Below are 13,220 nucleotides of genomic sequence, written 5' to 3' on the forward strand. Positions count from 1 at the left end.
TTGGACGGAATTATGGGCCCTTTATACTTAGAAAATTGAAAATTTGGTTAAGATTTATGTTTTGGTCCACTTTACCCCTAAAGTATCATAGATATTGCTTTCATACTTGGAACACTCACAAACTATCATAAGGGTACAGTAAAAGGACAAGTTGCATAACTCTGGTTGTCATTGTTACGGAATTATGGCCCTTTTTTGACTTAGTAACTTTTAATATATGGTTAAATTTTGTGTTTCGATCCACTCGAAGTATCAAGGCTATTGCTTTCAAACTTCAAATACTTACATGCTATCATGAGGTTACTGTACCTGGCAACTTGAATTTTACTTTGACCTTTGAATGACCTTGACTCTCAAGGTCAAATTATTAAATTTTGCTAAAATTGCCATAACTTCTTTATTTATGATTAGATTTGATTGATACTTTGATGAAACTACTCTTACCTGACATACCACAATAGACTTCACCCAAACCATCCCCCGTGCCCTCCCCCCCCCCTCCCCCCTCCCCCTTCCCCCCCCCCTATTTTTTTTTTTTTTTTTTTTTTTTTTAAGATCATCTCACAAATGACCACCACACCCTCACACTATACCCCCACCCCAACCCCCCACCCCCCCCCCCCCCAATTTTTTTTTTTATATTTTTTTTTTTTTTTTTTTTTAAGATCATCTCACAAATGACCACCACACCCTCACACTATACCCCCCCCCCCCCACCCCCCACCCCCAATTTTTCTTTTTGATATTTTTTTTTTTTTTTTTTTTTTTTTTTTAAGATCATCTCACAAATTATCACCACACCCTCACACTATACCCCCCCCCCCATTTTTTTTTAAAACGGTTATGTTTGAAATACCGTCCAACCATCGCACCCAAACCCCCCCCCCCCCCCCCGATTTTTTATTTTTTTTTTGCTTTTTTGGAAGGTAATGTAATAAATGTCCACAACCCCACACTATACACCCCTCTTCACTCCACTCCTCCCTCCTTTGTGATTGAAAATGAGAGTCCCTTCACCTTTAAAAAGAAAATAGATGAGCGGTCTGCACCCGCAAGGCGGTGCTCTTGTTAATTTTATTCATTCCTTTCAAAACCACGTAAATTGTTATTTAGTTAAAGCGACTATTTGTAAAACATTGTTTTATTTCGCAGCCGTTCAACTAAGTTGCAAAGCGAAGGAATGTTGCTCCGAGCGTTACTATTTATAATGTTTGCTAAATGTTAGTTTTGACCTATATAGACGCAAAAGAAGTATTTATGTTTGCTTATGTAATTGAAGATTATTCTAGAATAATTTGTAGTACGAGAAGTTCAATAGCGTTTAAAGGGAAGTAACTCTCGCAGTAATTTGGAGACTTGCTTGATTTAACATTGAAAGTGGTTAAGTGTGACATTTAAAACTGGACTCCTTCTGTTTGTACCAGTATGAGTAGGTCGTATTGCAAAGTGTCAACACAAAAAGTTTACGTAATCGTGTGGAATCATTACTCAGGCTCTAGGGGAATATTCTCTGTGCGATAATTTATTGATGTATATAAGTACATGTATATGAATAATGAATCTCCAGAAGTATCCGGAGAGAAATTATTGTGACCATCCTCAAGTAAGACAAGTATATTGAGCGCAATATTAGCTATTCTACCATGAGTATCGTTTTATCATAGAGCTCGAATGGTTAGGCCACACAGAGTTTATGTTACTTTCTTCACTTTCTGTGTGCAAATAAAATTATAAAACACAAATATATATTGGATCCAATATAAATGATGGCAACTAAATGAACATTGGATTTTTTTTTAATACATTAAAAACAAAATTCATGTTTTATGGAAAGACCTACTGAAATTGCTTATTCAAAAAGCCTTTATTTTTTAACCCAATTAATCGATCAGAACGAACAACTCATTATTGAACATTACACACATAATCACATCATGAAAAATCACGTTGACAAAAGAATTTAAGTAAATTTAGTCTGAATACATTACTGTACAACCTAGATTTACTTTAGGCTATATTTATGTGCATCTCATGTAAATCAGCGGATAAAAGTTTGCATTTTTTTCTAAATAACAACTTAATACAGCCAAAAGCCCGCCTCAATTCAGTGTTTGCAATACCCACACCTTTTTGCGGCGCTGCATCTATTTTCGAGACCATATCAACGGTGAATGTTACGACAGTAAAACTTGTACAAAATTTATATTGCAAGCATCCAGATAAAGACTAAAGAGGATGTTATTGTTGTCAGGCGAATAGCATTCAATATTTTCTCAAAATATTTTTTTCTTCACAAAAATACATTGTTTTCGCCGCCATTTTTGTTATCAAATATGTCATATGCTAACATTGTGAAGTAGCAGTTAAATTTATAATTTGCAGGCAAAAAACAAGTTGAAGAAATATGAAAGTTTTCATGCAAATTTATATATGTGTCGGTATGCCAATCAGTGCATGCGAATAAATGTAGTACTCATTTATACAAAAAAACTTTTTTTTTAAGAGTAAAAATAAGCTCACATTTTGTTGACCACTAACAGTTTAATGATGATTTTGAGAAAGACATTTTAATTCTTTACAGTAGCAACTAGATTTTTGAATTAAAGGGGTCTTTTCACAGATTTTGGCATTTTTTGAAGTTTGTCATTAAATGCTTTATATTGATAAATGTAAACGTTCGATCTAAAAAGCTCCAGTAAAAAAAAAATCAAGAATAAAATTTAAAAAAAAAAGAAAAAAAGAAAACCTCAGCGGGACTCGAACCCCTGACCCCTTGAGTCCTGGAGTAAAAACTGTACGATCTAAACCACTCGGCCATCCTTCCGTATACAATGACAAGTGTATTTTATACTTTTTATAAGTACAAAATATAGCGACAACAACAGAACTCTCCTAATTATTAATTCGTTTCGAATTGCAACGCTTGATAATTTTCAGGTTTTTAAATCGTCAAAAGATGCATATACATGCAATGGCTATTTTAGGGCATGGTAAATGTTCAGTATTACTGTTTCCTCACAAATACCATAACTAAATTGAAAATTTGCAAATCTGAAACAGCTTTTTACAATTTTGTCAATTTACCCAAACGTGGAAAGGCCCCTTTAAGTTAAGATACATGCACTGAAAAACATTATTACATGCTTATTCAAGCGGCTAAGCCAGGTATGTGTATATTATCTAATACGCGATGTTCAAATACGTCCGTAAATGGGGTTAGACATGTACGTAGACGATGAGTACATGCTTCGTTAAATGCCAGACGCATGTAGCAGTATCAGTGAAAGTCATTTGTAGCTCGGTCTTGGATGGATAAATAACGTAGCATGGGTCAGTTTCTCCCCATGCGGTATCACACGTTAGTTGAATCTTGTTTTCTTCGTTTGTGTGTAGGGGGATGGGGGTCGTTAAAAAGACGGATTTAATATGAGATACATAACAATACATTAGCATTATTAAATTTTGACAATTCTTTAACTGCATTTCTACGTAAGGGTCTATTTTTATAGAACATCAAATAATTATGCTTGCATTTTGGGCTCATATACATATCTGTTAACTTTGCATGTTGGCGCATTTGATTAAGCGCTAATTCAAAAGTCGATCTATACCTTTGTTGTTTTGCATTTGTTGGTATATTTTACCAACTGTTATAGGTACTGTATTTAAAACCTACATTCAACAGGCACATTTCGGTATATTCTGTGAGTTGGTTTAGTCTGTTTTTCTGTTTTTTGTCTTTTTACTAAGATCAGTTTACAAACTCACAATTTTCCTGAGTTCGATCGCTGGTTTACCAATATTAAGTGCACAAACTTATGCCTAACTGAAAACTGCCCCAATTGAATCAGAAGTAAAAACTGGTTGTTGAACACGGGTCCAGGTCCCGATTTATCGGAAATTTGTATTTGTAAGTTTTGTTTTAATTAACAGGAAAAACTACAGCTTAACTGTTCTTATTGCAATAACGAGTGTAAAACTATCGTAATAAAACATCTTATAACCTTGAAATGAAAAAAAATATGTGAAGTTAAAAACATATATTGATGCTATTTTTAAACGTAATACACATTTAAAAAAAGATAGCAATCAATGAATTTAGCGATTTATTCTCGAAAAAGCCTTGAGACTTTTCGAAAATCGGAGCTAGAAGTTATATCAAAGGGATGCAAGTAAGGGTGAACTGGCACGGTAGTGTAACACAGTTACGCCCCTTTCCAAATAACAAATACCGGGTAAGTGACTCAAATGACAGCACGATTTCGTTCGAATGATACTTGCAAATATTAAATTGACTACAGTAAGATACACTTCTAGTTAAATATTTAATATATAAAAGTTACTCTTTCAAAGCTGAAAAGTTTAAACAGCGAAAAGTTGAACTGGCAATTAACGTTATCTCATCATTTGTGTACCCATCACGCGCATTTTGTAATAAATCGGAATAAAACAACATACTAAACAGCATGTCATTATGATGTAATATCACGCCAACCAAACCAAATAAAGACCCTATACCTCGCGTTTTGGTTATATTCTATATTGTGGAGATGCAACTAGTTTTATCCCGCGATGTGTTTTTGACAATCCCATGCAGATTGGACAAAGTACCATTCAGTGTCAGCATAACAATATCGTCTTGCTTATACAAAACGTAATTATTGGTTTAATGCCTGTTATATTTTAGAAGCAACATAAGTTTTTTGCAAATATTTTGGAACAAACATTCATGCCCGTGCACCTTTGTAAGGCGCACGTGAATATGCAAACATGAACGCAAAATTATTAAATAAGATATTGTGACACATAATAACAAATATCGACTACATGCGCTTTTCACAATGTGACTTGCAATATACACACGTTTTATCAGTCAGACTTTTAATTAAAATTAATCAATATTATCTATAGGTATATGTATTGAATGCAAAACTGTAGTCTTCGGTATAATACAAATTCTTTATATGTGACAAAATTATCTTCGTCGTGACAAAAAAGTCACCTTATATAATGACCACAAAGCAATATTTCAATTTAATACTGAACAAGTATCATAGCGTATTTAAACTTGAAGATGACAATTATTTTATAATTGCTTTAAATTATCAATTGCTGAAAAATATTGTTCAATTTAAAAAAAAAGTGAGCAGGTTATTGAATGATAGAGTCTAAATTATTTCATTTAAAGTTATTTATTATGGAAGGGAATATCCGCCAGTGCATGCATGCTGCTAAATTACAATTTCATTTTGCTTAATGACAATTGTAGTTTTATTCATGACAACACCATGTTGATATATTACAATTGGTAATACCTGCGATTACATGCATGTTGCTAAATGACAATTGCATTTTGCTTTTTTGTATTTGTTTTAAAATAACTTCGTCTTCCTTGCGTGTTTATGCTTTTTTGTATCAGTTAGTGTTACATTACATGCATACTTCGTTTTCATGTTTACTCGATGTATGCAAATCATGTATTCTTGCGAGTAAATGACAAATGAATAATGAATAATGTCTGTTAAAAAGTTCATGTGCATATGTTCTTGTTGCTGAACTATCATCATTTTAATACTTAGTTATGCGTGAAAATGCATATTTATTGTCAGTTTTACTAAGCGAAATGACTAAGCACAAGGCAGCAGCTCACATGAAATAAGCCGAATGCCGACTTAAGACGAATGCATTAGTAATACTGAATTCATATAAGAGACGGGGAACCAGAGTTTTCTATTAATTTTCGGTAGTTATCGGTAGTGTTCGTAAAAATGATAATTTTGTGCACGGTGTTGTTAAATATATACCCTGACCAATTTCTCCATCGCGCCATTTCAAACGTGTTGTCACCTATCTATTCTAAAAGGTCAAGTATTATTGTATATTACGTAAATTGCATACTATTTTATTCTCCATTTCGAGCGCTAGGCTTTCATTTGGCTTTCGAGCAATGCCCGTTTGAAGTAAATTGGCGTGATCCCTGATTATAAACTTGTTTTCATTTACGTTCCAAACGTCGTGTTGAGCGAGTATTCTCCGGATATAGTGTTTTCCGGGGCGAAACGAATTACCTAAATCTACCTAAATCTTCCCAAATCTACCGAAATCTACATACATCTTTGTAAAAATTATTATTTTGCATCATGTTTGTGTGATGGGAACTATTGTTTTGTTTTATGCTTCATCTTTACTCGAGACAATATGTAATTTTTCTCACAAAATTACTTTAATAAATATAGGTTACACACCACTTACATAATGATATTCCCAAATGTACACAAAACAGGTGAAGTCTACACTGTGTATTAGCAACCTGCTGTGGTGATCCCAATCTTATCAGCTCAATACACAGGCACCTGGCTACTGCCTTAAAACCCGTTGAATACAATAATACGAACCTTTTAATCCGTTTTATTTACCATATATTATTTTATATACGCGTTCTATGCTATATAATACAGGTAAAATCATTAGATACATTTAAAACAAAAAAAAATAAGCACGTTGTCACATAAAAATAAGATACATTAAAGACACCCTTACAGAAATGAAAAGGTAGCGGCTAACTAGCCGCTAGGCAGCCGAAATGGGTATCCTGGAGGTAGCGAAAGTCAGCCAGTAGCGGCTAGGTTGCGGCTGAATAGCCAAAACCTGTAGACGGTACTGGCTACCAGAGCCGCAAGGGGCTTCTGTAGCCAAAAGGTAGCCAGAAACAGAACACGGTGAACTATTTCCATTAATTTGACAAATTTTCAGCCGCTAGCGGAAACTGTAGCCAAAAAAAGTAGCCGAAAACAAAACTTTGGTACAATGACCTGTATTAAATGAAAAAACTGTCAGCTGCTAGCGGAAACTGTAGACGGACGAACGAACGAACGAACGAACGAACAGACGGACGAACGGAAGAAGGGACGAACGAACGGACGGACGAAACAAGAGACAAACGAACGGACGCACGGATGAACGAAGGCATTATGAACTCCACGGCACAATACAGTCAAGAAACCCGGTCAGCGGAAACGTCCGACTGCAGAACGAACAACCAAAAGCAAGTTTAAATAGTGTTCAAGACGAACAAATTGACGGACGGACGAACGAATTGACGGACGGACGAACGGACGGACTAAATAAGGGACGAACGGGCGCACGGACAAACGAAGGAACGACCGAAGGTCCGGATGGACATATGCATATGCGGACTGCACAGACTAATATTGGACGACACCTTACGCACATTCATTAAACCCCGTTTTCCAAAAGCGCATATGCCTAGAGTATTATTCAAGATTAGCAAGCTCAGGCAACACAGGTCAATCAGGGACAAAACTTATGCCTAAACTGGATGTTCGCTTCCTTTAAAGGAACAGTGCCATACAGGCGGAATGTGTTGTGCCGGATTATCCTATGCGCACTTCAGAGCATAGTCTCTGATGACACTTTAAGAACGTGAATTCGGCCCAGTATTTCCAGAATAAGGCTCACTTTAACGCTTGTGAGAAATGGGACGTGTCGATAGATTTTCCTTGCGTTTAATATAAAAAGAAAAGATACAATCAAATAACGAGTTTTTTTTTTCGGTTTCGAAAATCTTTCCTGGAAAACCGTAAATATTTTTAATGCGGTCAAGTAGCATGATTTTGAAACCGCATCCTAAAAAATATTTTCGCACATAAATTCCCAAGCGTTAAACATACAATGCCAATACAATATTAAACTAGCAAAATAGAGTTGAACCAAAGGTAAACAAGTTATAGTTGATATTAACATGTGTATATAGTATCCCTTTATTGGCCATATAACTCATTCAGCTTGACACTCATGTATATGCTTATTATTGACTATACTTGTAATGCCTGCTGTAACCACTTTCGGTAATAGTTTTAATACACTGGGACATATGAATGACATATTGTGCATAACAAATGTAATTAATGCGTGTATTAAGTATCGTTGAAAGTACCTATCGAATTTCATTTAGTTTTTTTTTCTAATCGAAAATATAGTCTAGGCGGAAATGGTCGTCCCAATCAGCCAGTGCGGACTGCACATGCGTATCTAGGACAACACTCTACGCACAAGCATTAAACGACGTTTTCCCAGACTGAAGCTCATATACAAATACGAATGTTGCGTGTGATGGGACAGATATGGGCAGAACGCCATAAACCAGGACGCTGGTGTGACGGGAAGGCGAAAAACAGCATTTTTACCGAAAAAGTCATTTGCGTCCTTACTACGACAATCAGAAATTTCCAAAAACACAATCTTAGGTCGCCGTAAGGACGCCAGTCCGGTGTGACGGGGCTAACGTAGTAACAAAGTAATACAAAACAATCAACGTCTCAAGTCATTTGTTTCACAAAGTCATGTCGAGCCTCGTGGTTCTGGTGTTATTTATTTATAAGCGAATAGGTCTTTAAAACTACTAAATTAGTACATCGGTGTATGTGAGTTAGGGGGTAGGTAGTTATATAGAGAATAACAGATTACTGTTCCATCGTTTTGAAATATATCAGGCGAGGGTTAGAATAATATAACGGCGAGGCTTGCCGAGCCGTTATTTTATTCGTGCCGAGCCTGATATATTACAAAACGATGGGACAGTAACCTGCTTCCTGTTTATCATACCGCAATTTTCTAAAACTCTGCAAACCAATCCATTTTTTTAATATTTAAAATGTACAAATCCCCGCTAATCCGTCTTTTACACGTTGACATACGTGTAGCAACGGCGTTCGAAAAGACGACACGAATAATCGCTTATTTTAAAAATCGTATAGAGATTAAAAGTTGTTTGCACTACGAATGGGAAGAGTACACCCGCTTTAATTATAAACGTCTTGAATTGGAGATCGGGAATGGACTGCAGCGACAAATTTAATCGAAGAACACACTTCACCGAATAGTTTGGAGACGCCATTTAGAGATGTGTATTGAAATTGACAATTTGATGATGGTGTCAATATTGACATAAGCGTGTTAACTCGTTTGTTTAAATAGTTGAGGATTAGCATACAGTAATCATTTGTCTTGACTTTCTGTGCAAAACTTGCGAGTGCAATGACTATATCGATATTTAAGATTTATTGTCCCATTGATGATGTCATTTAACTTCTGTAGTGCGGGCGGTGGTGATTTAAAAAAATAAACGTTTTTGTGATTTATGAATTTAAACTAGAATAAAATATGTACGTTCTTGTTATCAATTTTTTTGTTGTGTTGAACCTGATTCATGTTGATAGAAATTGTTGACTTGATTGCAAATCCCACGTTACTCCAAACATTGACTGATATAAGAACTTCCTGTTGACCATGATATAAAAAAAATATATATCAGGCAACGTTATATCAGGCAGATATCAATGCGGTGGTATGATAAAGTGTAAAAAGCAGACCAGTAACATGAATACACAATTAGAGGTAGTTAGTGAACGAGAACAAAACTTATCCGGAACAAATATTAGTAAAGATCGATGACACGAAACAATTAAGTGTCATCATTACACAAAGAAATCGCCTTCAATCCTTTATTTGCGTCCTCATTCCGCAGTCAGAAAAATGATATTAGAGGGTGAGGCACCGTCTTATTATTTTTTCGACGAAAAATGCCTTATGTTTCCTTATCCTTTTCTTAAAACATGTTCGAGATTCTCAACAAAACAGTCGATTTGCGTCATGAAAGTAAAAACATCAACATTAAATTGCTAATGGTAATTCGTGTCGCCGCATTAGGCATGTTGTAGACGGCTATGTTTTTACCCGCTCACCGCTTTTTAGTAAATGAGGCTATTGGAAGACGGTATTTCGACATAATGAATATTTATTGTATTTAAATGAGGCATTTTTTTACGGAGAATTCCGGAGATAGTCGATATATCACGATTGATACCGGAGATTTTGATTTTGATGTATGTTTAGAGTGATCTCCCGGCAATAGTAATTTACGCTGCAATTTGCGCTGGAATTATGTTTTTGAATACTGGTTCTCCTTTTTGCAACGTGAACTATTTATAATGGCGGTGTATGCAAAACCGAAAACTAATCCTAAATTAGAGACACACTAGCAATAGACTTAAGAAGAAATATAGATCCACAAAGATATTAACAGCTTGTTAAATTCAGTAGCAACATAGCCAAATGCACATAGTAAAACAAAGAACGCCGTTAGAATTAGCATTCATACAAAGTCCAAAAGGTTAACTGCAGTTGTCAATAACACACACGCGGTAAAGATATATATGAAGTAAATATAAACTTATCAATATGACACAAGTATGTGAAGTGCTTGTACAGCTAATGTAACAAGGCGAAATGCAACTACCATGTTACAGAATGCACATGACAGTTGTTAAAATAAGAATGTCATTTAACATCATGCATGCACTGGCGGAAATTCCCTTCCATAATTTATTAAACTTAAAGAATTGGTTCACACTTCTCGAAGCATTTAGGCTTTATATATAAAAAAAATCTTAAATGATACATAGAACAGTTGTTTATAAATAACAAAATGTGTCAAACTGCGATTCAAGTGCGTTTCTTTCTGGTTTAAAATGAACACATATATAAGCAGCTGTCGGAGATCTGAGCGCGCGACTTTCATGTGTTCTAGTCAGAGTTCCTGGCCATTTTGTATAAGCTGAACTGTTTGTACAGTGGGTTAGTTATTTTAGCTATCAAGTTATTTACTAATTTTAAACATGGCCTACGATACTCATATAAAGAATTTATTTTGAACTATTGCTTTCTTTTTACTATAACATTGGTCGTGAACGTTGGCATTGACAGAATGTGCCCTATATGCAAACAAAGTTGAAGTTGTCTTACAATGTATCTTTGCTTGCATCCCTATAGCTTATCGAGAGAGAAGCCGAAACCATGTTTCTATATTTAGTGACGGTTACATCGACCTTGATCGCAACCATCATATATGCAATCCTTGGACATTATGGAGACCATGTTTTAAATACTCTTATAACAATTGCTTTATTTGTTTTCATGATATTGGCTACAAACAAGACTTTAATATCTACTTTTGAACAGTGGCATTGACGTTGACCCCATACCACCCGTATGCAATACCACGCGTGATTTCAATACAAAGCATTTGTGTACGTAGTTTCAATACAATTGAACAATTCGTCATTGACTTATATCGTGGAAACCAGTTATCTATATTTTGTAACTGAGACAAGATGCAGTTTCTAGTTAAGTTTTGATGTAATGCATCTATGTATGTAACTGAATGACGATAACACAATTTGTTGGATCTACCAAACGGAGTAAATATTTATATTTTTTAGTAACAGTGACCTTTGCCTTGTCAGGTATACGTAAACATTATTTTCATACTTTATTTATTACAATTGCCAAATCTATTATTGACGAATTAAATAGAAACATATTTACTATTGTTACTAAACATGACCTTGACACTGATCCCACTAACACAATATGCAATCCAAACCTAGGTCCGAATACACGGTACTCATGTATCAAGTTTAATTACAATAACTCATTTCGTTATCGAGAAATGTGTTCAGTTAATTTTAGTTGCAATGATCTTGACCACACCCGCGCCAAATACAATCCTTCCAATGGCGTGGTTAAAAGGTATCGATAAAATAAGTTTGATAAACAAAGTTTTGTTTTATTAACCTGTTTACATATTGTTAATGTATTTTTTATTGTCAACGTTCAAAGGCCCTTAATTATGACGACTTGAAAACTAAAGTTACAAAACTAATTCTTTGAATATGGGGAATAGCTGATAATTTTTGAGTGATATCCATCGACTAACTCTCTAACACACACACTAGGACACTCAATAGGTCACTCTCTGGGTCACTAACTCATTAGGTCACTCACTTACTAGGTTACTCACGAACTAGGTCTCTCACTCACTTAGTCACCCACTCAATAGTTCACTATCTCACTTGGTAACTTACTCACTAGGTCAGACTCACTCACCTACTAGGTCACTCACTATGTCACTCACTCTTAGCCAAAGCACCACTCATTCATTCCTAGCCATCCACCCACCGACCGACCGTCCAACCCATCCATCCACCGAAAACCCAACCAACCCACCCACTAAATCACTATTCATCTCAAATGTATACAGGTCTGTAAGGTTTAATTTCTCTTCTCTTATTAAGAACGGAGCCATTCAAGAACAAGGTACATGACACGGCCATTCACCGTTTTGACATTTTCTGACCGTCTTGACTTATTGAACATTGAGCCGGAAACCAACCATCGTCTACTTCCGATAAATTTGCATAAAGAGGTCGTGTCAGTTTTGGAAGGAAAACTATTTGGCAAAAAATATGGAAATACAACGCCTTTGCAGCAACATTTACGACAATGATTTTTTCCTTCTATTTTCATTGGATTTTAAAAGTATTAAATAAAATTTGTTACTTTGATAATGATAAGTAGTTATATCTCTATTTATAGTGAAAATATTGTGAATAAACATATTAAATTTGGAATACAGATTTATAGTGCTGATTGTGCACTACGTGAGCGAGGTGTTTATTTTGCGGATCGGCTAGTATGAATTACGAGTGTTATAAAGCCCTTTTTGTCTGCGTGAACAAATTTGATGCTTTGGATGCACACTTGCACATCATGTGGAGTTCTGCAAACATCATTAGATACAGACAGGCACACTATTAGGAGTTCAGAATACAGATTTATAGTGAAGATCCTGTATCTTCATTTTACCAGCGTCTCTGCGTCTCTTCGCAAGTTTTTATACGGGTGTTATAGCGTTGGTGAAGTAATGGGCGCCTATAAATCTTTATCCAGATAACGTTCGCGTCGTGCTTATAATGTACGTTAAAATCGGGTTTATAATTATTGGTCCCTAATGATCTGTGCTCAGTTTACATGACATGCGCTTATATACGTCCATTATCCCATAGTTGAACCCTATAAATATATGCGTCCAAAAATTGAGTGAGATTGGGATATGCATGGGATAACTCCTTGACTTCTATCTATGGACTATCTGCGCGAATACGAGTGTAATAGCGTTTGGGAACTAATGAGCGCCGATTATTCTGCGTCCAGACAACCTTTTTTTATATCCCGCGTAAACGGTTATATTCGTGTTTAAAAATGATGGTTTAACGGTAATCTGGGCCCAGTAACATTTACATACGGTCGTACGCGCATTATAGAGCATTTAGAGCCCTATCAACCTGAGTCGAGAGTCA

General features: G+C 35.5%; 2 protein-coding genes across 2 annotated transcripts in view; both read left to right on the forward strand.

Moving 5' to 3' along the window:
- LOC127865674 (uncharacterized) overlaps positions 1 to 13,220 on the forward strand; it is a 323,557-nt gene that overhangs the window by 247,510 nt on the left and 62,827 nt on the right. The window lies entirely within an intron of this gene.
- LOC127865686 (sodium- and chloride-dependent glycine transporter 1-like) overlaps positions 5,830 to 13,220 on the forward strand; it is a 70,218-nt gene continuing 62,827 nt past the window's right edge. Inside the window, exon 1 of the mRNA XM_052405624.1 lies at positions 5,830 to 5,863. The gene's annotated coding sequence lies outside the window, so the exon portion shown is untranslated. The remainder of the gene's footprint in view (positions 5,864 to 13,220) is intronic.

The sequence above is a fragment of the Dreissena polymorpha genome, chromosome 2 (genome assembly GCF_020536995.1).
Source record: "Dreissena polymorpha isolate Duluth1 chromosome 2, UMN_Dpol_1.0, whole genome shotgun sequence".
NCBI classification, from domain to species: Eukaryota; Metazoa; Mollusca; class Bivalvia; order Myida; family Dreissenidae; genus Dreissena; species Dreissena polymorpha.